General features: G+C 39.8%; 1 long non-coding RNA gene across 1 annotated transcript; it reads right to left on the bottom strand.

Moving 5' to 3' along the window:
• LOC309485244 lies at window positions 1-27799 on the bottom strand. Its single transcript, XR_014201118.1, has 3 exons — window positions 27704-27799; window positions 5608-5746; window positions 1-620 (listed from the first exon to the last, which is right to left on the bottom strand). It is a non-coding gene; the product is annotated as an uncharacterized lncRNA (long non-coding RNA).

Here is a 27799-nt window from a genome sequence, read left to right as displayed (position 1 = left end):
CTCTGTGATAGATTGACAGGTGACAGGTGAAGAGCCCATAACCAGACCAGACAGTACTGATCATGGAACACAGCCAATAACACTAGACAGTGCTTCTTAACGGGTGGGTTACGACAACAACAACAACAACAACAACAACAAAAAATAGGTCACAGGTATACACACAAATATACACACATACACACTTTTTCAGTTTCCCTGAAAAACTCAATGACCGCAAACATTTTGGAAAAGCAAAAGCATTTTTCCTCCCATCTCCTATTTTTTTCCAATCATCTTGTCCCTTTAATATCTTCAATGTTTCACATTATAGCAGTCTTCCGCAGCGAATCTGAACGTTCATTGTAGTGCTTACCTATTCATGTCTTTCTCTTTTCTTCCATGTTCAGATGGGATAAGTGCAAATTGCTCCGTTTGGCCCGAATCTGCCATTCCATTACCCTTCAGCCTCCTCTGGGAATGGACATATCCATGCTCCTTATGACCCCTGACCTTTCTCCATCAGGACATGGGGGTGAAACACGGGGGTCTCTTTATGGTCACCCTGACTCTGGGGTCCACAGGGATGTCACCCTGAGGTGTTCTTCTACTGATGTTTTTCATGGCTTTTCTCTGGAGACCTGCAACAAATCGTGGTGAACTAATGGTATATTCATTTTTTAATGACAACAGCTGGAATGTGGGAGTAAAATACCATGACATATAATTGTTACTAGAGAAATGTTCATTCTCTATTTTTAACAGGATATTTTTCTTGCCTATTTCATTGCATAAACTTAAGTTGAAAGAGTGATAAACCTTAAATTGACTTTTTTTTATAAAATAGCAGAAAATCCTTTGCATGACCCTTCACTAATTTTGAGATGCTGATAAACTCATTCAGTGATGGAATCGCTGGAAATTTAACACAGTCTGATTTATTGTCAGGCCAGCAGTAGATCACACTAACATTTTTGTGTTTCCTCATTGGTAAATGAGGCTGGTGGTCAGAGAGCTCAAGCCAAAAAGCCACTGATTTACAGACGGCTCATCGTCTTTGTTTGGGTAAACGCTTGAGCAGAACATCTGGTTAGGTTCACATCATTCTCACAGTAAGATGGCAAACAGAAGTAAGCCCATTTCCTGAAAATCAATACCAACATGGCAAACTGAGAAGGCAAAAAATGAACAACATTAAGACATCCCTCAGTAACTTAGGGATTACACTACCCTGGTAAACCAGAGTTCTCGCGAGAGCACAAGTTGAATTTTCTCAGCGAGTTACTCTGGTGTCGAGCAATGGAGCTCATTAAATATGCCCCTCGATCTGAGCTGCACCAATCATATCGGGTTATCTGATATAGGCGGGCCAGAGGCGAGCTAAACAGAAGACGACAGCGCTGTGACGTCGAAGTCATCAGTAAACATTGCAAGATGGCTATGGATGAACTAGCCTGGATGCCAGCCGAACTTAGCCCCGCCCACAAAATTTTTAGGTCGGGAAGTTCGGTCTGGACTCGTTCCGTTGAGGAGCTATTATGCCCGAACAAAAATTGTTCAGACCAATCAAATTGTCAGGGCGGGCTTTATACGATGATGGACAGATGAGCAACGTAACGTAATCATCCACGTCACCAATGAGCGCTTGGGTTGAATTAGTTTACAACACAGATGACTGCCGCTGGAGAATTGTTATTTCACGAGTTCACACTTACAAATAAGTCAGATAGAATAAATGCATATTTGGCGTGCTGTTTGAGGAGAGGCTCCGGGCTCGGTATTCGGCCCGAACCCAAAGTGCTCCCCCCGTATTCCAGGCTGTGGAAGTGAGTGGAGGGATGCTGAAAACTGTCAAGGAATGTTAGGTGAGTTGACAAAGTGAATAAATATATGCTTCCTCTCATGCTGATAGTGTAGACCAGACGGTCATTGTTTGATGACAAGTTGATTGGATTGATTATTTGAACGTGCTCCTCTCCAACTTTGCTTATAAAACATTATGTGTAGATTCCACCATCGCGTCTGTTATAGAAGATATCGACAGCGCATTGATTTTAAAAGAGGAACAGAGAACCACGATCAAGACATTTGTCGATCGGAAACATGAATGAAAAACATACGTCACTTACTCCGTTGCTCTGATTGGTTATAGGTCTATCCAATTGAGTGCAGAGGCATTTTCCTTCCTGGTTCGGTTGAAACACGCCCCATAATCAAAGCTCAATGGAGCAGTATCAGACTCACATTCTGACTAGAATCTGAGTATGACGACGTCAGGCTATGAATGAACACCAGTTGTTTGAAACGGCTTTGGCCGCTACAATGAACGAGTTAGACTTGGCTTTTTCCCAAAAGAGGAACAGAAGACGGCGCTCGAATCGTTCCTTTGCAAGAAGGGTGTTTTTGCTGTTTTGCCGACCGGAAGAGTCTAATCTACCAGTTAGCTCCACTGGTAGCTAAGCGTATGGGGTTTATTGTTGTGATTGGTCGTAGTGTTATCCAATTGCGTGCTGTGAGATTTTCAAATGCATGCTTGGTGCCTCCCCTCGAGCTGGCCGATTTTCATTGACCGACACCAGACCATTAATCTTTTAGATTTAGGTCTGGATTTCCAGGCTAGGATTACACAACATTTGCCCTGTGAAATACATAGCTTAAGGGCAAGAAAATAAAGATATGAGAAACAAAGGAAAATAGCATAAGATAATTAACAAACAGTAAGAATTGCTTTCCAATTGTGCACAACTCGAGACATGGAGCATTAGGGAGAATGTCAGTCAAAATTTCAGTAATATGTCAGGCAAGTGTCAAATATTTTTTCTTTGCTATGTCGCCCTTTCTTATCCAGATCTAACAGAAAGTAAACACTTGACTTAAGAAATAAATGTCCTTAACAATGCGTCATTTATCCCCAAAAAGGGTTTCTGTCTCCACAAACATTTAAGGATTTATTGCATTCAAGTAATATAGAGTGGCACCACAAAAATTTAAAACGTTTTCCTTGCTTCGATCTTAATGTGTGTCTGCTCTGAGAACTCTCTCCACAGCTATAAGGTTCTATTCCATCACTATTACTCACCTGTACTGGTGCAGGTCATTTTACTTTCACAAATATACAGTGGCCCCAAAAAGTATTTAGACACTTAAGCCACAGTTAGAATAAATATATAGTTCAAATATGACTTCATACATCCATGGAAATGACCTTGGTTTAAAATAATTGAAAAATGTATCAGAAAAGTTAGTTCTGTGGAAAAACTCTAGCATAATTTTTTATCGATGTCTCTTGGTTTGGTATTTTATATCTAATCCAATAAAAGTTAAAAATGTGTGGGACTTAAGTGTCTAAATACTTTTTAGGGCCACTGTATATTTGTGAAAGTAAAATGATCTGCACCAGTACAGGTGAGTAATAGTGATGGAATAGAACCTTATAGCTATGGAGAGTTCACTGAGCAGACACACATTAAGATCGAAGTGAGGAAAACTTTTTCAATCCAAACTCTTCTAGAACTATGAATACGATACTAGCAAATTGTCCGACTGATCTACAACATCTCAGCCTACCAGAGAGACCCTCAATTCTGGATTCATTTTCCATCCTAATGAAAGCTTTCCTATACTAACATCTAACAGATGAAAGTCCACCTTTTTCATATTTCTCTCTGATTGCAGTAATAGCCTTATTTATGAGTGTCCATTCCAACTGAAGCACAGAGCTCAGGCCAGGTGGAGCTGAAGCGTGATGGAAATTAATCTGGTAATCTTAAAATCCTTTCCTCATTTTTCAAAAACGACCCCAATTCATCACTAAAATCAATGACTTAGAACGGATCGTGCCAGGTCGTTAGGTATGGCATGATTAGACTGGAAAAATCAAGGCCAAAAACGTCCCAGACGTCAAAGGAACTCCTGGAACGAGAGCTTGTAAATGCACAGAGGAAACAGCTATTGTTAATACAACATGTTGTAATAGCAACATGTGTAATGCAAGTTTAAGAAATGTTACCTTTGGGACTTTCCTTAGCTACCGTTCAGTTAGTGTAATTATAAATGGCGTGTTATTCTACTAATATCTCTAACATATGCGCTGTAAAGAGGGAACTGAGCACAATGGATCAAAGTCCTCATCAATAGAGGCCCACGGCCGGATCCAGAAGCCCCCTCAGTGCTTACCAGCATCCAGGCCTCTCGCCCACCTTCCCATCCCTGATTAAAACAGAGATGGGGCCCCTGAATTCAGCACATGTGGGCGATTACAAGGAAAACCTTCAGCAGCATAATTATCGGCAACTGAAACTACACTGTAAAAAATATTTTCATGAGTTATCACAACTTTTTTATCTTTTGTCAAATTAACTTAGATAATTAATGTGGTTCAGATAACGTAATTTGTATTTATTAAACCAATCTCCTTCACTGTATTAACTCAAATTTTTATTTTCAATGAACTCATAATTTTAAAGCAACCAAGTAACTTACTTTAAGTTAAACCAACAAGAATTTTTTATGAACAACTATTACAAAAGTATATGACAAAATGTGAAACCATAACAACTGCATTAATTAAACAGGAAAATGCCACTAGACATGATACCAGATGGCCCCGGGAAACATAATGATATAAAAAATTAATTTTAAATGTAGCTGTTTGGTGCGCTTGCAGTCAGAGACAAAGAGGGGTGTATTTTTCAAAAAGAGGACTTGACTAAGAAAGTGCAACGCTTTTTTGAAAAAAAAATGTGATGTGTTGGAGCAACAGTCAATTGCTTTTTTCCCAAAAAACATTTCCCTATAGCTGGCATGTCTACTGCAGTTATCCAGGTAGCTGCCCTTGATTACAAGGACAGATGCATCCCAATTAGCATGCAGGTCCGATTAACACGACCACCTGTACTTGAGAAAACAGGGCAATACCCCTGACTGATTCTGTGAATGGGCTTTAAAAACCTGGTCCAAAAGATGAGTCATCCAGTTCAGCTCACATCCCAATGCAATCAAGAACATTGAAACCCAAAGAGCCGGGAAGCACTTGGGAAAAACTGCTTCCATGAATCCCTGCAGTGAAGTGCAGTGGCCAAATTAATCTCTTCATCTTCTCTCTGGACATCTCTTATCCTCCACTGTCATAAACTTGGCCACTCTAAAGATTTACAGTCACGTCTTCCTCTCTCTCCCATGCTGCTTTTGAGTCTAATTACTTTAATGTTAAAGCCTCGGCCATCTTTTTAGACACAAATTTTCTAAGTTCCATGAACCAAACGCCAGAAGAGGCTAAGAATAACACTCCTCATCCTACGTTTTTGAAGGGATGATATGTGTCCTTGCATCATGGATTTACTTCAAGCGGTACAATAATGAAGTCATTTTCCTTCGAAAGACTTGCATCTTTAGAGATCAGCTGGCAAATTTAGCTACTTAAGCCTCGTTTTAGCCACAAATAAACCTTGCTAAATGATCAATGACATGTCAAAATACCAGGGACTATTAAACTTAAATGCAGCACATAAATGGAGATGTCTTATGCAAAGACTGTGAATTGGAATAATTTGAGATGCTGGTGACCACCCAAAGATGGCTACTACTTTGACTTAATTTGGGCTCAACGATTGATTTATGTGAACCCACCTGTTTGATGAGTTTACAGTAGTTTAAGCAGTCTTTTTCTCTCTCCAAACCATTTGAAAGTCTCCAAAACACGTCCTTGGGCTGTCACTGTTCTGCACAGGGTGGACTTTTCCAAAGCTGCAATATTTCCATGTGATTCCTATGTGCCAGGAATGAGAAAATATTAGTAACTTGGGTTTAAATATTGTTTCCACTGGTATTTCTGCTGTAATCATGCTTTTTTAATGAACAGAAACTGGGAGTGATGATAAGTTCTGTCATTAAATGGCATAGGCCGATGGGTCCTTAACGCAACCTGCTGACAATTACATCGTTAACTAAACGGCACTGGCGGATTGGTTCGTGTAGCATCTGCAGCCAGTTACTGCTCAGCATTTTAAGTGATTGGTCAGTGGTACATTTTTGCTGTAGAAGTTTGCAGTGCGCTTTCAAAGTTCCTCTGAAACCCTCCCCCCTCCCCAGCTCCACCTATTTAGATCTGCTATTTGTGCAGCAGCAGTATGTCTTGTCGCCGGTTCTGTTCATAATTTTTATGGACAGAATTTCTAGGCGCAGCCAGGGGCCGGAGTGTGTCAGGTTTGGGGACCACACGATTTCATCTCTGCTCTTTGCGGATGACTGGCCCCATCAGACCAGGACCTTCAGCACGCACTGGGACGGTTTGCAGCCGAGTGTGAAGCGGCTGGGATGAGAATCAGCGCCTCCAAATCTGAGGCCATGGTTCTCAGTCGGAAAAGGGTTTTTCCTGCCACTTCAGGTTGGTGGAGAGTTCCTGCCTCAAGTGGAGGAGTTCAAGTATCTTGGGGTCTTGTTCACGAGTGAGGGAAGGATGGAACGGGAGATTGACAGACGGATCGGTGCAGCTTCTGCAGTAATGCGGTCGATGTACCGGTCTGTCGTGGTGAAGAAAGAGCTGAGCCGCAAGGCGAAGCTCTCGATTTACCGGTCAATCTACAGTACGTTCCTACTCTCACCTATGGTCACGAAAGGACAAGATCCCGGATACAGGCGGTTGAAATGAGCTTTCTCCGCAGGGTGGCTGGGCGATTCCTTAGAGATAGGGTGAGAAGCTCGGTCACTCGGGAGGAGCTCAGAGTAGAGCCGCTGCTCCTCCACATCGAGAGGGGCCAGCTGAGGTGGCTCAGGCATCTTTTCCGGATGCCTTCTGGACGACTTCCCGGGAAGGTGTTCCGGGCATGTCCCACCAGGAGGAGGCCCCGGGGAAGACCTAGGACACGCTGGAGGGACTATGTCTCCCGGCTGGCCTGGGAACGCCTCAGTGTCCCCCCGGAAGAGCTGGAGGAAGTGTCTAGGGAGAGGGAAGTCTGGGCATCCCTGCTTAGACTGCTGACCCCGCAAACCAGCCCCGGATAAGCGGAAGAAGATGGATGGATGGATGGATGGATGGATGGATGGATGGACCATATGTCTTACATCAATGTGTCTGTGTACTGGCAGTAGCAAGTCTCTTTACTTGCTCTGCAGCAGCAGCCGTGTAGCACATCTATTCCGCCAAGACCAAATACATTAACATTGCCATATCCATTACCATGCTAAACTCTTCTGAGAGATGTCATGATAGAAATTAAATTAATTAAACACAATGTATTTTGATTCAAGATTCTGCGTATGAAAAACAAAAAAACAAAAAACAAACCTATAACTCAGTAATGGCTGTTATGGGCTAAGTTTACATCTTGTGTTTTTAGCATGATTTTAGCATGAAGTTTTAATGATTTTGTTTTTAAATAATCCTGTGGTCCCCTGGTTGAGAAGCACTGGTTTAAAATGACATGAGAGTGAGTGAATTTTCAGTTTTGGTAAAACATTTCTTTAGAAATAAAGCATTTTGTGTTACACAAGCATGAGAGGCTTTCTAAAAGCATTCATCCCTCCATGCTTTTGGTCCATCAAAAACAAGTGCTATGACCTCATGCATCCTGTACAGTGTTGTGTTCTACATACGTCAAAATCCGGTGATGATAGAGTGTTGACAACAGTTCTGCCAGTCTTCATAAAAACTCAGCTAACCCCACATTATCTTGTGTCACTGCTGACTGGAGCAGGAAGTGAGCAGTGATGTCTAGAGATAAAGTAATCTGGTGCTGAGGTCACTGCCATTAGAGAGCTGTTTCTTTTCGGTGTTCACTAAAACTGGGTCAAATCATTGGCTCGTTCTAGCTGGGAAACAACTGTTGACTGTGAGCTGAGCACATGAACATTAGGTCTGTGGCAAATGACGTCCTTTGACTTTCTTTTTATCTTGAGGAAAGCATCCTGCTTGTATCTAAAAAAACGCTGTTGTGACCTTCAGAGCTTGTTGTCAAAGTCAGAATACCTTGTGAGAGGAAAAAATGAGAGAAGTTCTTATAACTAAAGGCTGAGGGGGTCAGGGAGAACTACTGTAGAAGAACAAAAGCAATCAAGGAGAGAGCCTGCACTATTCCACCAAGCGTGGCTTCTCTCTTTACAGAGAATTATTAAGTACAAAGGCGGTAGTGGTCACAGAATGGATTCTATTATTACTGTTTTTTCATTTAATATTGTTCCCTGGAATTTCATTTCAGCTTAAAAATAAAAGTGCAGAGAAAGAATGGTCTGTGTGTGAGTGTGCATAAAGGAGTGTGTAGACTATTGTAGTAACTATTGCTATACCATCAAAGGTAATAATAGACATTTTATATCTGGTGTGGTCTTTCTTGTCTCTCTTAGATTTACAAATATTCCATCGCTTGGGGTTCTAAACAAAAAGTGGATAGAAATGGAACATCTAGGAACTGCTAGACTAGATGTATGTGAATTGGAGTGAATAGTCTGAAAAGAAATTAGCATAGTCTGGAGAGTTATGAGGCTACTAGACTGATTGTAGAACATACAGTAGTTATATTGTGTATTATATACACTACTGTTCAAAAGTTCAGGGTTGAAAAGATTTTTTTTAATATTTTGATCGTTTTTTCACCAGGCTGCATTTCTTTGATAAAAAATACAGTTAAGTTAGTAACACTGTGAAATATTATCACAATTTAAAATAATATTAACTATATTAATATATTTTAAAACTGTAAGTGATTCCTGTGATGGCAAAGCTTGACACATCAAGATGGGCTCCCCCAGGTTTGATGTCAATAAATCAAAGAATAATATTGTCTCGGTAACACTTTTTACAATAAGGTTTCCTTTGTTAACATTCCACATTAACATTTTACATTAGTTAATGGTGATCTAAGTAACTTTTTTTCCTTAACTGAACAGCTTCGGAGTCATTTGAATGGTTATATTACTTATTTCGAGTTGAATGGTGGTCGTTTCGCACCCCCCTGGTGCCTGTGAGCGGAAAATCCGCACTTGCAACTTTGAGCCGGCGGGCCGCCGGCCGCCGCGTCAGGAAGTATTGCGTGATATCAGGTCTCGCGATGTAAACAATTGCTTTACGGCCAAAATAAATCTGCTAAAATGCATTTCATTATTGCGCTCCCTCACGCTGTTTGAACCCGAATGAAGAAGACGTTTTAAAGAATGTCCCATCTGCTTGGATGTCGTTGATCTACTAGCCTCTGGTGTCTAAGAATCGCCAACGAGTTTTTACAACAGTGTTGTCAAATATCTATTCCGAAGCTGTGGGGGGAGCTCTAGAGAGAAACCTGCGAGCAAAAAGCGAGAATACAGCGAAGAAATCCCGAAACTACTGAGCCCTGCTTTAACATGCAATGTAACTAACAATGAAAAATACTTCTACAGCATTCATTAATCTTAGTTTATGTTAATCTCAGCATTTAATAATACATTTTAAGATCAAAAGCTGTACCTGTTCACATTAGTTAATGCACTGTGAACACAATCATTTTATAACTTTAACAAAAGTTAATAAATGCTCTAGAAATGCATTGCTCATTGTTAATTCATGTTAGTTAAAGGGTTAGTTCACCCAAAATTTTTATTCAAATTTCAAATTTAACTCACCATTATGTCGTTCCAAACCCATAAGACTTGTATTCATCTTCGAAACACAAAGGAAGAACTTTTAATGAAATCTGAGAATTCTGTCCCTCGATTAGACAGCTACGCAACTACCATGATGCTTCTAAAAGTTTATGAAGAAATTGTAAAACAAATCCATATGACTTGAGAGTTTTCAGACAATTTTCACTTATTTTGTGTTTTGAAAATGAATGGGTTCGGAACAACATGAGGGTTAGTAATTTTTGGGTGAACTGACCCTTTAATGCATAACTAATGTTAACAAATAAGACCTTATTGTAAAGTGTTACCTGTGTCTGTTTGATGTGTCTTGATGTTCCATATACTGTATGAATATGTGAACGAGATTTGTGAGATCATTTAAATATGCACTATGAGGAAAAAAAGACGAGAACAACGGAGAATAAGGCAAGAAGAATGAAAAGGGTAAAAAGGCCTGTAGGCATGGACAGTCTTGAGAAATATGCGGTGGGCTGGAGAAATCCCGCATTGTGATTGGTCAGAATCTTTTGACCTGCAGGAAGATGGAAAGACTAATCAGTTCAGATCTGATGGCTCGCTTCATGTGCTCTGAGCTAATGAGAACACTTAAATTCTCTGCTGTCTGCATAATGACTCTCTTTATCTGTAAATCCTCAGCGGTCTGTTTCTTAACCATCCCTCCCTCTCTCTCTGCTCTCACATGTGGAATGCTGTGGATGAGGTAATCACTCTGTGCATGAAGACTGTATTTGAAACGGTTTTGAAAGCCAGAACTGCTTTAGAATAATACCTTTAAAATTAAGTTGTTGTTTTTTTAACAAAAGTGTTGGATAAAGTGAAGCTGTTTTTTGCACTGATGCAAGGTTAATTCATTTGTTCAATAATCTTATGAATGATATTATCCTTTAGAAAATACAAAAAATTAAAGAAGTTAAAGAACCTTTATGTAGCAAGCTGGGCTGGGTCGAGAGCCGTGGGAATGGAGCGAGGCCGTTGGTGCGAATGCTAATGAGAATGCTAATAATGCCGGCCTCGAGTCACACGGAGGAACTCCAGAAGGATGAAAGGAGGAGTGACGACTGTGAAGGACGAGAGAGGACCAGTCTCATTAGCATTCTCGCCACCGGCCTCGCTCCGTTCCCATGGCGCTCGGCCCCGCCCTGCTTACCACACATTTATTATATTATATTTATTTCACAGATTTTTTTAAATATGAAAATATGAAATAAAATAATACCTCTCACTCCTAGCCTTAATTATTATTATTATTATTTTTAAATATCCACCTTTACAATAGTTTGCAATCCTATTAAGTGAAATGCCCTACACCACAAACTGAACATTTTAAACTAAATAAAATGACTTGTGTATGTGTTAGATCTTTTTTTCTTATTTTCTCAGTCATCTGGGGCTCATGAAAACATCTAATTAATTACCAGTAGAGATTTGCCTCAAAGCTCCTCATCAGATTTGGGTAATGACTTCAGGGAAGAGCCTGTTAAACATGGCCGCCTGCAGAGAAAGACAGGGACAGGCAGGCTGCTTTCAGTGAGGTCCTCCTGGCCCACACAGACTCTGGGGTTTACCTACCGAACGCTTCCTGTCCCATGGGCAACAGCGGATATGTCTGAAAGTGTGTATGAGATAGATAGGTGGGGGTTCGTTTTTTTTGGCCATTTTTTGTCAAGCACTGCTGGCCACCAGGAAAAGGTGGTGAACACTGCCAAGATTCCAACCTCTGGAATTTAACCTAAGCAGGGGAACGGGAGCCATCGACCAGCAGGATGCAATGCTGTATATGAGCAGAGCCATTCAAGCACACACAGGTTGATTCATAAAACAGCAGCAGGCTCTTTTAGACAAAGCCAACTCAATATGTACAACAGCCACACTTTCAACACATTTGTACTCCATTCACCCAAATAGAAAAAACATCACACAGTTGGTGGCATGCAAATGAAAAGACATGGGTTACATTCAAGGCCTCAGTTTTGAGGCTTTTACTTAATGTCTATTAACTTCAATGTCATCTACAGTACAATGCATTTACAGTTGTGCAAGTGCACTTCCAAAAGTAAATAAATTGATATGCACATTTACAATTTAACATTAGTAATAATATATTATAACTGCATTAGATGCAGCCATTGTGAGTATAAGAGACTTATACACTATAAAAAGTGTTTTGTTTTTCTTTGCAGAAGTCTGAAAGAGGACATTTATCCAAGTTACAACATTTAATTGTAATATAAACAATATTCTGTCCTGTGAAATTACAGGAAATCCCTAAAATTACAGGAAATTCCTGGCTACTGAGTTGCCGTAAATATAACATTTTGCTGTATTATTTACAGTATTCTGTCCTGTGAAATTACAGGAAAAGTACAGTACCTTGTTGTAGTTATTTTACATTAACAGTCCTGTAAAAAGTTTACAGTAAATTTACAGCAACTATTAGCCAGGAATTTCCTGTAAAATTACAAGAAATTTCGAATAGTGTACACACACACACACACACACGTTGGTATTCCTTTCATTATTAGGACATTCCATAGGCATAACGGATTTTGAGCTAATGATGTTTTCAAGCACCTAACTCTAAACCTTCCCATCACAGAAAACTTTCTGCATTTTTACATTTTTAATAAATCATTTATTGTTTAGAATTATAAGGACATCAGCATGTCCTCATAATGTAGGGGGCGTGGCCTGAAACCTGAATACACACCACAATATAAGGATTTTGGGTCCAAACCAGTACACACGTCTCTTTCTCTCTCTCTCTCTAATTTGTCTAATTGTTCATCTGGATTGCAGAGGCTCTGATGTTTCAGAGGATGCAGCATGCAATCCTCATCCACATCATCCGCATTTCTGAGAATCTGCCCTCTCATCTTCCGACGGTTTGAAATGTGGTTCATCACTGGAGCATCACTTTAAGATTTGGTTATCATTAGTGGTGCCACCCTTTAGTATGTCTCCATTTAGCGGAGCCTCAATGCCTGAGGAAACACCACTAATCACCATTCTGTTCAGTCACTAAGATGGAAGCCTCATCAGTGGCCTGATGGATCTGAAAGGTTGAATACTGAGCAATGCACTCCAATCAGCAAGCACTGGAACAATTTTATGAATTTCCCATGAAGCACATGAGAATCTGGCCAAGTGATGGTCAGCATTTAGAAGACCCACTTACAACATTATTCTTGCATGACTGAGAAAATGTTATTAAAGTGTTTCAATAAAAGACACATCATGGAAAACAGGATTTTCTTTGCATTTTGCAGAGTTTGATCCACTGTACCCATTTTTAAAGTTCCGTCGGCAGTCAACCACAACCATAAAAATGAATAATTATGAAATAATCATGGTATCGATGTCAAAATCATGAGTACATAAACATATGACAGCCTACATTTACACATCAACACCTACTGAGCACTCAGTACTATATGCTGGTACACATACTGTAGTTTAGTGTATCATAAAAGAAAATGTACATGTTTTAAAAGTACACGAACACTACATTTCTAGATTAATTCATTAAAAAATTATAAACATTTTATATAAATGAATATACAGTTTATGTAAAAACACAATCTAATGTACAATATAATGACTTCCTAAGCCACTTTTTGATGTCTATTATTTTTTCTTAGTCGCTTTGGTGCATTTCTCACATCACTATTTACATTTGCACAACAGTTAATGCAGTTCTCAAAACAATGAGAACAAACTGAAAAACCTAGTTGATAACCTGCATATGCTCTTTGCAATTCTAATTTGTTCACAGCATTGTGCAAAAGAAAAAATACACCCTTATTTACAACAAACATAAACTCCCTTTGGGTAGAGCTGTGCACAACTGGAAACAATATTGCAGTACATATTGGAACAAAACATTGGTTGCAACTAATGCTTCACACACAGAGAAATTGTTCAATTTAGGAGACATTTTCAAAAAAAATCAAAGATTTAAAAAAAATGTGTAAAATTTGCTTGACAGATTTTGACAACTAGTTCAACATTTTTGTATGTAATGACTCAAGCAATGAAATGAGGTCTATTAGTTTTATATGGAATGACTATTCAGCATTCACAAGTATAGCTAATTTTGACTGACATGACATAAGCAAATGATAATGTTATAAAACAGCAGAGAGTTGTATGAAAGCAATTGATGCATGTCCAAAAGCATTTACAATTTGTTAGAAGGAATGAGAAACTGCTACTATGATGTGCACAAATGACTAAATGTTGTGGAGGTTGAACTAACTGTTGTGCAAATGTAAATAGTGATGGGAGAAATGCACCAAAGCGACTGAGAAAAACTGTAAATGCTTTACTTGTCTGCTGCAAAACTCTAAAGCCTTTGCAATACCTGGGGTTTTTATTCTAAGCATATATTGATACTGATTAACTGCAATTTGTTTGGTTATTAGCGTATTACGTTGACGAATACATTGTTAAATATAATTACGTTTTAAATGAATTTCCTAACATACAGTAAGTTGACTTCAGCGGGAAAAATACTAAAAGTGTCAAATATGTCCCTTTAAAGTGAGAACAGAGCAGCCATGATGATACAGGCCTGTCTGTCTTGATCAAAGACCTGAAACAAGATGCTTTTTAAACAGCTAAAACAGCACCTGTGTCACCTGCCAGGTAAAACAATAGCTCAAACTGAAGTCACGCAAACCCCAGCACCGGTCACGTACATTCAAGCTTATCATGGGTCGGTGTTGACTGAGGTGGAAAAGTAAACATTTACACTGATTCAATAAACCTCTTTCCAGCCTAGTACATGGAGTCATACATTTCAGCCATGATCCTGCCATGCACATGGTCCAAACATAGACGTACTCTGCCCTGACAATCTGTGTAAGAATAAACAACTCACAAACCATAGACCGCCCTGACTTGTACTCGTGTGGGAAGGCACGTGTAGAGTCATAAAACTGCCAGGCGCAGACCTATAAGGGGCAGGCTCTGTAGGAAAAGAGGAAAAGTGCCTGAGGATATGTCGTTCAATGCAGTGGAAGGTTAATTAGTGGTAATTGGTTAATTGCAGAGAGAGGAAAGAGCGGAGACCTTTTAGGGGGAATTAGACAGACAGTGCTGTCGTAGGGGTGAGGGCGTCTGCGTCACGGAAATCCACATCAGAGACACAGCTGAGAAATCAGAGCACATATTCCTGTCAGTGCCTCAACATTTTTTACAAAAGATTCATTCAAGTAGGCTGCTAGCTCTTAAACTAGGTCAGCTTTGTCACTTTAAATGATGTGTAAAAAAAGTCAAAGAAAGTCAGATCAATTGAGTGACATTAGATAGATAGATAGATACTGTAGATAGATAGATAGATAGATAGATAGATAGATAGATAGATAGATAGATAGATAGATGGATAGATGGATAGATGGATGGACAGATGGATGGATGGATGAATGGATGGATAGACAGATGGATAGATGGATGGACGGATAGATGGATGGATGGACGGACGGACGGACGGACGGACGGACGGACGGACGGACGGACGGACGGACGGACGGACGGACGGACGGATGGATGGACGGATATATATATATATATATAGATAGATAGATAGATAGATAGATAGATAGATAGATAGATAGATAGATAGATAGATAGATAGATAGACAGACAGACACACAGACAGACCAACACACACACAAACACACACACAAACACAGAACGAAAGGCAGATATGTTGGGGTTTTGTCCTATTTGTTTCTTTTAATATGAGATTTGGTGTGCCCTTCATGTGGATTCCCCTCCTCCTTGTTCAGGGCCCTCAAACACAGGCTGATCCCAAACCACAGCTATATATCTAACCAGACACAAGCAGAGACAGCCAGACCAGAACATCCTTCACTTTGTCATTGTCATAAAAATGCATCTGAAAATTTTTTTCCTCTATTAGATGTCCTTGAGAAATAATAACATCTTATAATATAAGGGTGTAGATGTCTGAATAAAAAAAAAAAAAACTTTAAAAAAACTGATAAAGATTAAAAAAAAAAGATGAATTTGATTGAATTGCCTTTAAGATGGCCATCTTGGTAACACACATGGCAGACTAAACTCCCCAAAATGACTTGTAAAGATTACATTTCAACTATTTTTACATAATATTTGACAACAATCATAATTTTGATTCCTAAAGATATGAGCTCATAATTTTGAGCCTCTGAAAACAGTCATTGATTTTGAGATGTGTTTTGGTGGAGCTAAAGCAGAATACACACTTTACCTCTGAACATAATGTTTCTCACATAACATCTCACATATAATCTAATGTCCAAATGTCCAATCACATAGAATTAAAACATAAAAAAACGATATGCATAAGCCACCTTGAAGTTCTCTCTGGATACTATTTGTACTTTATCAAGCCTGACTGCATTGCCACTCTCTTTCCAGCACTAACTCAATCCGGTTTGAGAGGACAAACTGTATGGACCCCTGTTACTTCTCGCTATTTGTATTTTCAGAGTAAACCCTATTCAAGTGTTTGTGTCTGCGGTCCACAGCGAGTCATCTATCAGAGCTAAAGAGCTGTATGAGGGGCACTACACACAGACAGGACTGTGAGAATGGATTGAGGACTGTGGCCAAACAGAAGACATTAATCAGATACTGGTATTCCCTGCTGGGGTAAGGAGAAGGCTGGTGAAAGCTTCCTTCAGCAGAATACATGAGCACGGGCTCCGTACCACACAGGGAGCTCTCGATGGACCGCTCTGAACATGCTGACTGAGGTATGAAGCTGGACTGCGTTACTGTACAAGGTTTGGCAGGACTTTAGTATCTCAAAGCAAATAAAGTGAAAGGAGGAAAGAGGCTGCAAGAAAGAGACAGATAGAGTGTAATCTGCAGTAGTTGAGAGCGCTAAATACTCACCAATGTCATCTCAGGTAGGAACAAGTGCAAGTCAGACCTCAACCAACACCCTAAATAACAAACACATTTAATTGTATTAAATGTATATAAAAAAAAAAATAATAAAAAAACACTTAAAGGGATAGTTCACCCAAAAATAAAAAAAGTACTCACTTCTATGACTATGTATTCTGTGGAGCACAAAAGAAGATATTTTAAATTAAATAAATGAAAATTATACAAAATCAATGTTGTTTGTACCCCAAAGTACTTCAAAATATCTTACAATATTCAAAACAATATTTATATAATTTACTTGCATCTTTTTTCTTTATAATAAAAGGTATCAGAAATAAAATTATAACTTTATAGATATATAAAACTATAATACTGCCCAAAATATTTTACTTATTACCAGTTATTTTTAAAATAATTTTGATTAATCTGAAAATAGTCTAAATGATTTCCTTTAGTTTATATTAGAAAGAAAGAAAGAAAGAAAGAAAGAAAGAAAGAAAGAAAGAAAGAAAGAAAGAAAGAAAGAGTTATTTGTGTGTGTTTTTTTCCTCATGCGACACACTTGCCTCACAGAGTGACTAGGAAAGATACAGTACTAATTCCCAAATCTGTGTTTAGAAAGACTCATTATGAAAAAATGAACAGCGCATGCACTCAAACAAACAAATTCAGACCGCAACTGCCGCGTGTGTATACTAAGCGGAATTGGAGAGACATGCACACTAGAGCAATAAGTCCCAGGATTTGTAGTTTGCTCTTTTTGTCATTAAAATGGTTTTTAAGTAATCCAGGTGTATGCACAGACTACGGAAATCCAGCTTCTCCCAAATAAACATGCAGGCATTAAGACTCATGATGGTCCGGAAAAGGCATGGTAGTGACTTCCAAAATCTTTGTTTAAAGTCACACATTTTAGGAGCACGAAACTAAGGGGAACAAATACATACAGAGAGAAAACTGCCCCAGGTGTACACCGTACCGGGACGATCTGATACACACCGACAGTGATGCATCCACACACTCAACATCTGGACGTGAGCCCTGCACTATATGGTCTATCCCGGGGCTGATCTGTCATTAGGGCCAGAGATGTAGTCGGTAAACATTCACAGATGAGGGGACGAGCTACATGCCCCCCCACCTTTCAATGTGCCAGTGTGTGTGTGTGTGTGTGAGAGAGGGGGAAACCCGATAGCCCTTCTGTAATCAGTCTTGTTAGTGTCCGTGAGCAGTAGCCCCCGTCTAACCTGCCCTCGGTCAAAAACATGGCACTGACGGAAAGAAAGGACTTACTCTAAACCCAAAACAGATGGCTTTAATGGATGATTGTGTATCCTATTTGTGCCTGTGTGTATTAAATGTTTTGTATTTGAATCAGTGTTGCTGCAGTACGAGTCTGTAAACATTTTCTGAGGGAATGCCCTGATAGGATCACATACGACATGCTTGATTTAATACACTCATAGTCAAAAGTTCAAAAAAGTGCCCATGTGTTGGTTCTGTTGAAGAAAAAAGTTATTGTTAAGGTCTGCATATTATATACTGTACATTTTGATAGTACTTTGATAGAAACTGTAAACACTTGTGCATTCTATATTACCAGATGTACTGATATAATAAATAATATATTTAAAAATAGTAAACGGAAAAAAACTAAACAAATATAAATAGTAAATAGATAAAAAATTGTAAACATAAATACAAAAAATAATAATAATAATAGTAATGCTTTAAAATTTACGAAAATTGTGTTGTATATAAAACCTTGAGCATTAATCTTGCCAGATTTACTGATATTCTAAATATAATAAATATGATAAAAATTGTAAACAAAAAATTTATAAAAAAGTAAAACAAAAAAAAAACATTTTAAAAATGGTCAAAATAAAAAAATATAAAAAAAGTAAGCAAAGAAATACATTTAAAATAGTAAACAAAAAATTATAATATTTAAAAAAGTTAATAAATAAATAAATACAAACATACATACCCATACATTCCCACAATAAAGAAGCAGGTATGGGGATAATATTGCTGTTTTGTTGCAAAAAGACCAAAACATTAAAGGGATAGTTCACTTTGAAATTTAATTTTGGTATGTTTTAGCTTACCTCAAGGGCATCCAAGATGTAGGCGTCTTTGTTTCCGCAGTAGTTTCAATTTTGATATTTTTAAGTCAAACCGTTCTTGTCTGTCAGTCATATAATGCAGGTCTATGGTCACCACCTCAGAGAGCATGCACAGAGAAGTCCAAATTAAACAATTCCCCATTGTAAGTACACATTGATGGCCTAAGACACAAAACGAGCGGTTTGTGTGAGAAAACGAACAGTATTTATATCGTTTTTGCACAACCACGTCCAAGTGATCTGAGGGCGCCCGCGCTTCCTGGTGTGTGACGTGTGCGCGCATTCTGGCTTAGTCTGCGCAAGCGCCGGAAAGTGTACAAGAGGTAAAAACAATATAAATACTGTTCGTTTTCTCACACAAACCGCTCGTTTTGTGTCTTAGGCCATCAATGTGTACTTACGATAGGGAATTGTTTAATTTGGACTTCTCTGTGCATGCTCTTTGAGATAGTGACCATAGACCTGCATTATATGACTGACAGACAAGAACGGTTTGACTTAAAAATATCAAAATTGAAACTACTGCGGAAACAAAGACGCCTACATCTTGGATGCCCTTGAGGTAAGCTAAAACATACCAAAATTTAATTTCAAAGTGAACTATCCCTTTAAGCTTGGTATTACAATAAAGTGTTTATCTTCAGTTAAAGATTACAAAAGAAAACAGAAAACTCATCATCCAGTCATGTATCTTCTGCTTTAAAGGACCTCTAACATCCGCGTTCATCCAAACTGGCCTCCCAGGTTGTTGCACTGGTTCGGGCCCAGCTGGGATCCAACAATAACATTTTTGTTAATGCACATTTATGGCTAATCCTGCATGCCCTTTGATATCTGATAACACACTCAGCTTGACTGAACGTGGATTAGAAGCCATTCCGGTTCTACAGATCTGTGTTCTCCTTGTTGTGGGTCCGTTCTGACAGAACATGGATAAAGCGAGCGGAACGCTGGTAGACGCTCCTCAGCTGCGATGACTAAGGCAGAAGAGAATGCGTAATTAAAGTGAAGCATTTCCTCTTCAAATGAAGCTCTGAGGAGCTTCAGTTTAATTACAGTTCTTTAGATAAGAACAGGCTGGTACACAAGAGAGTGGTGTGTTAACACAGTGATTTGGATGCAAAGAAAATGAAAGGGAAGCATAATTAACTCAAGTATGTGTTGATGCACCATCTTAATAATGTATAAAAATATATGGTGGTTGTAAGGGGCAAGAATCAGAAAGTGTAAAAGCTTTAAAGATAAGTATTTGTTTCTCAGTATGTAGCTTTGCATATCTAGATCTCCATGGCAGCTTTCTTTGTTCAAGGTCCACCCAGAGGCCGTCTGACTGAGATGAAAAGCAACTAATCACAGTTTGTTTTGTTCCTCGTCATGTTTGGGTGTGTGAAAATGTAACGTCGATGTTCCTACAATAACAGAACGGTGTGTACAAATCGTAGACGTATTTTAAAGAGTCTATGTAGGCCTACTACATACTTTTGAAAATCCTGGATTTAGTTGATCCTGATACAATAAGTGCTCATTGTCACAGTTGTAAACACAACGGCTTTCTTCTTCCATAAGGGGGTTTGGCCTCACGGCATCTTTGTTTCCAGGCGGACCGTTAAAGATCGCGACACACTTATCCTGTAGAATTCAACCAATCAGATGACAACTTCAAAACTCCTGAAGTGTTTCCAATTTTGTGTGCCTTATACATCAGACATTCAGCCAATGGTCCGTGGGTGTGACGTCTGAGGCTGAGACTACTCACTATGTAAATTAGACGTATTTTCTAACTAGAGTATTTGAACAGGAAGCAGCCATGGTTTGTCTAGACAGAAACTATTTGAGCCAAAATAGTGATGTAAGGACCAGACATAATGGCACACCAGGACCAAATATTTCCCCAATGGTTTGGGGCTCCTTCTGTGAATTTGGGCGTTTCCCGTTTCATTAACACCAACAACAATACAATAATAATAAACTTCAAAAACAGTGACAATAATAATTTAATAAAATAATTATTTTTAATAACTAAATTATAATAAGAAAATAAACCAAAAAGTTGTGTTTTAAGACAACTGTTTTCACAATGACTAGCACTTCTGTTTTATTTTAAGTATGGATAGAAGTATTCTTAAGTTATACGTATAGTATCAAGTTTCCACTTGTATTACAGACGGCACAAACCAGAGCTGATTCAAATAGAGATATGTCAACATCTATGTCTAACACAATATTAATATGAATGCTGTCATTGAGAACTTACAGAGTGCAGGTCTGTGGGAATAAATGCATGTACAGTATAATGCTGATGGATCCTTTCTTTGTGTTTCTGGGTTGGTTCTGTGGAGGAGATGCCATGCTTTACAGACAGAAAGAAAACTATTCTGTCTGTCTGGATCTAATGATGTATCACAGGTTTATGATGTCGGAGAAATGCATTTGCTTCGCATTGGAAAATGTGACTCTGAAATTACTGTTCTAAAAAAATTATATTCAGCACACATTTTGATATTAAGTTGTGTAGTAAAATATCTTATGTATGTTACCAAACTAAATTTATATGATAACCATTTGTTCAAATGTGCAAATGATCAGTATCACTTTTACTTCGCCTAAAAATTGAGGCCACTTCACCATTTTGTGTGAAGCCTGGCTACCACAAGCCTGTTACAATATCAATCTATCCTTAAGGGCTAACTTTGAAGATGAAAGACACTTAGTCTAGGGCCATCTCTTAACTTAACCATTGGCTTGGTTTGCTGTAAAGGATTTGGCAACAGTACTAAGCCTGTGGTTTTTGGCATCCAGCACACGCCTGCATGTCTTTGGGGATGCGACAGAGGGAGTCGGTTACGTAAAGGTGGGCCAAGCCCTTGCTAAGCAGGCCATATGCTGCCCCTCTCATGCCCAGCGATGGGTCACTGTGCGCCAAAACTCACAAGCTGTACCAATTAAACCACCCACCTCATCTTTGATACAGTGCCCATCAAAACGTTCATCTTTCTCCTTTTATTTTCCTCGCTTTCTCTCTCGCTCTCCTTGAAAATACATCTCAAACCACAGTTACAGCTTGTTCTCCTTTCCCCATCAATCCATTATCTGTACATTCACAAGAGAGCTCTACTTTAGGTTTTCTAGACATCGTTCAACTGTTAGCCTAAAACAAATATCAAAAAGACATTTCAGTTTTCTTTCCAGTGCAGTCCAATCAGTGAAGGGGCTCACAATGCCATTCGGAACTGAATAAAGAATGCCTTTGACATTTCATTTCATTTCTTGAATTTGAATAGAGGTAGCAAAAAAGACAAAATTGCTATTCAAATTTGAATGTAAGGAAGCACAGTATAATTTAAATTAACTGAAATTCAAAGAAAAGACAAACTTGGAATGTTGGCTTGATAAAGGCCAATAAATGTACAAAATACAAATTGATAAATGTATTAAAACATTTAGGTACCTAATCACAGGTATTACGTTTTTTTTTTTAAAGGACAAGTTCGGTATTTTACACTTAAAGCCCTGTTTACAGATCGTTTCTGATGAAATAGAACAGTTAAGATTGAAATTTGGACACATGCTGCTGTCCCGAGAATTTTAGGTTTCTTTCGCTTTCCCCCCCACCTCCAGAATGGCTGCATAGGTGCACTGGAACAATCCTTCCTAAAACGCATTAAACTTTTGTTTACAAAGACGTGAAACTCACCGAGTGGTCAGGGGTGTTCACTGATATGCTCACACAAAAATCGCTGCAAAAGATGCTTTCCAACAGGTGTTTTACCATTCGTTGTAAAACTGTGGACCTATTTTTCCAAACGCCTCACACCTGTACATTCTTCCGTTGAGAGCTTGAATAATAGACACTCCAGCCCACAAACAACCCCATTTCCGTTTCCGGCGGCGGAGTAATACCATACCTCACAGCACATCCAATACAAGTCAATGGAGTTGGACAAAAACTACGATAAAACACCTGTTGGAAAGCATCTTTTGCAGCGATTTTTGTGTGAGCATATCAGTGAACACCCCTGACCACTCGGTGAGTTTCACGTCTTTGTAAACGAAAGTTTAATGCGTTTTAGGAAGGATTGTTCCAGTGCACCTATGCAGCCATTCTGGAGGTGGGGGGGAAAGCGAAAGAAACCTAAAATTCTCGGGACAGCAGCATGTGTCCAAATTTCAATCTTAACCGTTCTATTTCATCAGAAACGATCTGTAAACAGGGCTTTAAGTGTAAAATACCGAACTTGTCCTTTAAGTTTAAAATATATAGACGTTTCATAGGTCTCATGGACAGAGAGAATGATAGAATGATAAAATGATAGATCCATCCATTCATCCATCCATATATCCATTATAGCAATGGATGGATCTATCATATGGACAGACGGACGGACGGACGGATGGACGGATGAATGGACAGACAGATAGCCAGACAAACAGACAGACAGATAGGTAGATATCCACATTCTCTGAAAAAAAGTGAATGATGCTTGCAAGGGCAAAACTCACTGGCACAATGCGGTTTTGAAATTGGTTGTCAGAGTGTTGCTAAGACATTCTGGCTGTCATCTCAACACTACACTGAAGTAGACGCAGGTTATGCTCTATGAACAATGAGCTACCGACTGGAATTTACTGAGCTCCATTTCTCTCTTACTCGTGCACACACACACACACACACACACACACACACACACACACACACACACACACACACACACACACACACACACACACACACACACGTTGGGTTTCCATAGACATAATGATTTTTATACTGTTCAAACTGCAAATTCTGTATATTCTATCCCCTACCCCTAAACCTATACCCATCACAGAAAACTTTCTGCACTTTTACATTAAAAAAAAATATATAATTTAATATGATTTATATGCTGTTTTCCCTTGGGGACAAAAAAACAAAGTGTACAAAAACTGGTGTACAAAGTGGCATTAAGTTTCAGTCAAATGCGTGATGTGCTGGAGGCTTTATGCATAAAAACCTGTCTAAAAAACATGAAAAGAAAAAATGATGGAGCAACCCCCCCCTTTAAAGACCCCCAAATTGACCTCCGACTCTGAAAGCTCAACTTTTCCACTTGGCTCTCATTTGTGTTTGCATTTCAGCAGGCCGCAATACAGAAGATAGATGTATTTGCCTAAATCCTGAGAAGTTGATGTGGAATGAGGAGATCCAAGGACAACAGCAGCCATGACAAGAGGCACTTCAAAAAGAGGTAATGAGTAACTGCAGGTCAGACTCAGAGAAATATGAGGAGAATGACTGCGAGCACGAAAAAGAGACAATAATGTTTGATCCTGAAGGAAGGCCCGACCCCCAAGTCTGACTCCTGCCAGCTTTGCGTCACGCTGAAATCCTTCCCCCTCTTCACATGCTTTCATTATAGCATGAGAGCTCATTAATCAAAGCTCTCCTAAAGGAGAGAGGCTGAACGCTGGGGTGTGAGTGGCCTTCTGATGCTCTACTGCCTCCATGCCATATTGGACACACACACTTACAAATCCTCTGGAAGATATAAACTAGTCTCTGGTAGCTAACTATGAGGCATTTGATCGATTGATCAGGAAGAGGCTGATTGACACGTAAAGCCACTTTGTTCTGGTTTTATGTCAGGGCAGGTTTCTCTGAAATGGATTTTACCACAAAAATCGATCATTTAAATAATGACATAGCATTTACGTGTCATGTTGATACACAGAATACGCAAAAACTAGAGTCAGAGGACATGATGTTTCTTCCTAGCACAATCAACATTTCTATGTGAACTTCTGGTTTGGATTAACATTTATTTTTTATCATCAAAGCATCCCTATAAATGAAAGAACAGAGTCGGTGAAATGAACAGACTGCGAGAGCACCCGTGGACTCCACCAGCTGAGCTCCCAACTCTTCCAACCAATCAACAGATTCATCAGAGGCCCCAATCAAACACACACGCGGAATAACAGAGGGATCATTTCTCATACCAGAGCCTCTGGCGTGTGTAAGTCTGCTTCTGCCAGCAGTTTGTCATGTTTGAATGATTGGTCATATCACCACCAGTGAGTATTTAAAAGTTAAACATGCAGAAGATATGATGAATTTGGCCAAGGATCAAATACACAACATTGTTTACATTCAGCTTAAAAGCCTGTTTCACATTGCATGTGATATTTGATAATTCAGTTGAAATTCCCTATAAACCTATTCATCAACTATCTTTTGCTATACGGCTTCTTTGAATCAATATAAACTACTATACTTTCCACTCAAAATGACACATAAACACCTTTTATTCAGTAAATGTGACTGAATCCAGATGATTTAAGCAGTTTACAGCTACAAGTTGGGATTTGGGCTCTGTTCTGGGTAGATAAATTAGCATTTGGATGTAAACTTGATCCACATTATCATGTAAATTAGACTTCATGACAATTCAATTTATAATAGTTCTCAGTCCCAATACGAATGTAACGGGGTTCAGACAGATGTTATGGGAAGAAGGAGGCGGGAACCGGCGAACATTCAACATATTTTAATGACAAAAATAAACCAAATACAAAATGAAAGTAAAAGCCAGCAGCCCCTCACGGACGACTGCTGGCCACACAAAACAGAAACAAAACACAACATAAAATCAGGCCTGTCCTCTCTCGCTCTTCACTGTCGTCGCTCCTCCTTTATGCTTCCGCTCCTCCGTGAGAGATGCGAGACCGGTGCGTCGCGCAGGTGTCACTCATTTGCAATCACGCCACCGGCCTCGTGCCGTTCTCCCACGGCCCTCGACCTCGTCCTGCTCGCCACATACCCCCATCGCCCCTCGCAGGCCGGGGGGTACCACCGAGGCTGCGCCTACTCCCCCCCCCCTCCCCGGGAGGACCGATCACGGCGGCTGCGGTACCTGGGGGTATGGACAGACGAGGCGAGAGTACAGGAGACGGAAGCATGAGGAGCGACAGAGACGAGAGAGGGGAGAGAGAAAAAAAAAAAAAAAAAAAAATCTTTGATCCGGTTCCCGGACACACTGCCACTCGGCCCTCAACCAGCTGAGAGACTCACTCGCGGTGCCATGCGATGGTACTGGACATCCGTTGGGGGACGGCTCGACGCTCCTCCGCCTCCTGGCGGACGGCGATGGCTCCTCCTGTCGAGGGCAGCCGGCAGCGAGCCTCCCGTCCCCTGCTCCGCCCCCATCATGGCCGACGGCAACAGGCTCCGGCCCACGGCGAACGGGAGCGACTCCTCCGCTCCCTCGCGGATGGCAGCCATCCCTCCTCGACCCAGGAGGACGGCAGCGAGCTCTCCGTCCCACCTGATCTTCTTTCGATCCAGCACCATCGCCTCGGGCAGCAATCGGCGGCCGACGCTCCCTCGTGCTGCCCGACCTCCTCAGCACCGCGATTCCTCCCAGCAGCGAGGGCTCTCCGACAGCGTGTCCCTCCTTCTTCCCGGGTTTCGGCACCAATGTAACGGGGTTCAGACAGATGTTATGGGAAGAAGGAGGCGGGAACCGGCGAACATTCAACATATTTTAATGACAAAAATAAACCAAATACAAAATGAAAGTAAAAGCCAGCAGCCCCTCACGGACGACTGCTGGCCACACAAAACAGAAACAAAACACAACATAAAATCAGGCCTGTCCTCTCTCGCTCTTCACTGTCGTCGCTCCTCCTTTATGCTTCCGCTCCTCCGTGAGAGATGCGAGACCGGTGCGTCGCGCAGGTGTCACTCATTTGCAATCACGCCACCGGCCTCGTGCCGTTCTCCCACGGCCCTCGACCTCGTCCTGCTCGCCACAACGAATAATATAATTCATGCCTGTTATTAAAGGAAATATTTAATACAGTAACCCAGAAATCAAGCTGTAGTTTGGCTACACAGCACAAATACTGTCAGGCTGAAGGCTTGTAGTTAGGCTGCTTCGCTTATGAACATGGTGTGAAACCTCATGCGACTCAATTGGGTCAGCTGAAGAATATATCTGCATCATTTGATAAAAAAATGCAGTAAAACAGATTTATTGTGAAATATTTTTACAATTTAAAATAAATGGTCTCTATTTTAATATATATATTAAAATGTAACTTATTCCTGCGATGGCAAAGCTGAATTTTCATCATCATTAATCCAGTCTTCAATGTCAAATGATCCTTCAGAAATCATTATAATACGATGATTTGGTGCTCAAGTAACATTTCATATTATTTGTTGAAAACAGTTGTGTTGCTTAATATTTTTGTGGAAACAAATGAATAAATGTACTTTACTGTCACATTTGATCAATTTAATGCATCTATGCTAAATAAAAGGGTTCATTTCTTTAAAATGTAAAACTTTTTCTTTTTAATGTTAATGAGTATTTAGTAAAAAAAATAAAATAAAATCTGTACCTTCACACAAAACACTCAGAACCAAAATTAGGCAACGTCGTCTTATCCATCACTCAAACATGTCAAATCGAGAAATGCTTCTTCTGTCAGCTAACTCTGTCATTCTTCTAAAGCTATGAAACATTCATCATTTTTCAATCTTGCAGCTTTTTTTCGATCTAGTCTTCAAAATTAAAATTGATCTCACAGGTAGAGCTAACCTACATATTACACACCAAAGAAGTCTTACTGACGGACCAACGCTACTTTGCTGAACATAAATATGTGCAGATTAATGTTCTTCGGATTCATAAAGCAAGAAGAGGGAGGAGACTGGAAGACTTCAAGAGTGATGGGTGGGGTCCGAAAGGTCCATCAACCGCTGATGAAGTCACACCACATCAGTCAGGCCCACCCCAGCCCCATAATCGCCCACAAACATATGTTTCACAGCCTATTTCCTCAGATCGCTATTACTCAAACCCAACCATCACTGGTACTTCTATAAGACTGGTGACTCACTGGAATTATTGACCTATCTTGACATGCATCAGAATATTGTAAACATCACGTCATAGGGGTTTTATTTTCTTAATTACAATATGTGTATATACATGTCATATATTGGAGCTTTAAAGTAAAGTTCAGGAGCAGTATGTTCTAAAAATCCAACCAATCACATTGCTGAGGATGTATAAACAGCCAAATACATAACTCACTTCTTTCCGTAGTTCTTCTGGCGTCCTTTTTCCAACTCCAACTTTACTTTCCATAGTTTGTTCCGGAGATGAGCTGTGAGCTTATGTGGAGTCTCG

The sequence above is a fragment of the Leuciscus leuciscus genome (genome assembly GCF_965113295.1).
Source record: "Leuciscus leuciscus genome assembly, chromosome: 21".
In the NCBI taxonomy this organism is placed as follows: Eukaryota; Metazoa; Chordata; class Actinopteri; order Cypriniformes; family Leuciscidae; genus Leuciscus; species Leuciscus leuciscus.
Note: the sequence above shows the minus strand (reverse complement) of the source record. Positions and strands in the feature narration are given on the sequence as shown.